The 1,959-nt window shown below is 51.4% G+C and overlaps 1 pseudogene; it reads left to right on the top strand.

Annotated features, from left to right (window-relative positions):
- Nucleotides 1-301: 301 nt before the first annotated feature.
- Nucleotides 302-442, top strand: LOC129684646 (small nucleolar RNA SNORA17; annotated as a pseudogene).
- Nucleotides 443-1,959: the final 1,517 nt, after the last annotated feature.

Raw genomic sequence — 1,959 nt, 5'->3', positions numbered from 1 at the left:
ACAAAGGCTTAGGTTTTAGCTTACGGGGTTTTGGGGGTATGCAAACATCACATATTAACAAAGACTGTACTTTTAGGAACTGAAGTGAAAGAATGACAGAAGAATGGAGCAGATTACCAGCTGTGTGGAACTAGACCGTAGAAGAACCACGCAGAATGTTAGCAAAGCTTAGGAGTCTACAGTTAAACAGATGGCTGGGAATCCAGAATTAAGTAATGTTCAATTGAAATGGCATCGAGTGCCATTTCCTAACAAAAGAGCCGTGGGTAATTTAGTCATAATTTAAACATCATCAGCTTCCCCTGCTCCTAGAGATGTTGTCGATGTGGCTGCTGTGTCCTATATGTGTCAGTAGGTGGCAGAGAAGAGAGAGTCTATGTCTATGCTCAGTGTTCTGACCTGATTATCCTACCATTCTCTGAAAAAAAGGAAGCCTGAGACATCCACCAGTCCAGCACCACCGAGACCCTGATGGACACCCAGGGGAGGGAGCAAGCCAGAGACTAGAAGAAACATTCCTGGGACTGTGGGCCCCAGGCAAGAGTGAGGCCAAGACCGACAATCTTTGAATGGGGTCATTTGGATAGGCCCAGGTAAGGAGCAAGCCTGAGAAGATCAGGAGACTGATGTCATGGGACCCAGAGAGGAAGCTAGCCTGAGATGATCACCAGTCAGGTGCTGCACAGACCTAGGGATGCAGGTCATGCCAGAGATGACCCCTGCCTCCTACCGCTATATGTATGAGCAGGGCATTGTGGTCTTGAAACAACTCTAGAGACAATCACAGACACTCACAGACCCTGGGCGCCACTAAGAGGAGCAAGTAAGTGGTGGAGAAATGGAAAAGAAAGAGAAACAAAGGGACATGGGCACAGTGAAGAGAGGCTGAACTATAGACTTGAGGGTAGTGAGGAACAGCCTGATGTGACTAGCCAGTGATGCCACCTGGGATCATTGTGGGGACTTGGCCTTTGCTGCTGTGAGGAAGGATCAGGGAGGTGTCTGGGTCCATGGCCCTGTAGCTGCAGGGGCCTGTTACCACCAAAGGACAGATTGATGTTCCTGGTCCGGGCTGCTACTTGGAAACATGTTGATGTCTGAGGGCTGTGCAGAACTGGTCACATCCTTTACCTGGGCACCCTGGGAGAGCTGGCCCTGGGGGCCTGAGAGCAGAAGAGCTGACCCTACCTCTCACCAGCTATAGTACTTGAGAGCTGGCCATTCTTTTTGTATGCTGGGTGGTGCCATCTGTGAGAGAGGATCCTCTCTCCTCCTTTTTGCCACCAGGGGTGAGCGGGAGAGCTGGCCCCAAAGGCACCATGACAACAAGAGAGCTTTCCCTTCCCTTTACCTACTGAAGCACTAAGGAGAGCAGGCCCTGCTCCTCACCTGGGCAGCACAGTGGAGCTGGCCCTGGATGTAGGGGTTGCAGGTGAGCTGGCCTGAGGGCATGAGCTAAGGAGAGTTAGCCCTGCTTCTTGTCTGCTGTGTGGTGACTAGGATGAGGGAGAACCACCTTCCTCCCTTCCCTGGTCCCTCACCACTTATGGCAGGCAGGAGAGCTTGCCCTGGGCTCAGGAGAATGGTCATATCTCTCACCAGATGCAACACTCAAGAGAGCAGGCCCTCATCTCACCTGGGCAGCAGATTAGATCTGGCCCTGGTTGTGAGGCAGGGGTTCAGTGTTTCTGGTGAGCCCGCCCCAATGACATGAGAGCAGGAGAGCCATTGGTCTGAGCAGCACAGAGGAACAACAGAATATCAGGGAGGAGTCCCAGCGAGGTACCAGTATCAATAGAGTAACAGAAGCCAGAGGCCTTTTGTCAGACCAGCTAGTCATTGCAACGATCTTAAGTAAGCAAAGAAGTGTGGGCAAAAGGGTATGCTGTGGAATACACTGTAACAGACAATAGCTTTCACTATGAGATTTTTCTCTCACCTGGGGGAGGGGCTTCAAGA

This window comes from Psammomys obesus, unplaced genomic scaffold (assembly GCF_907164565.1).
Source record: "Psammomys obesus unplaced genomic scaffold, mPsaObe1.curated_primary_1811, whole genome shotgun sequence".
NCBI classification, from domain to species: Eukaryota; Metazoa; Chordata; class Mammalia; order Rodentia; family Muridae; genus Psammomys; species Psammomys obesus.
The sequence above is the reverse complement of the archived record's forward strand: the minus strand, read 5'-3'. Positions and strand labels throughout refer to the sequence as shown.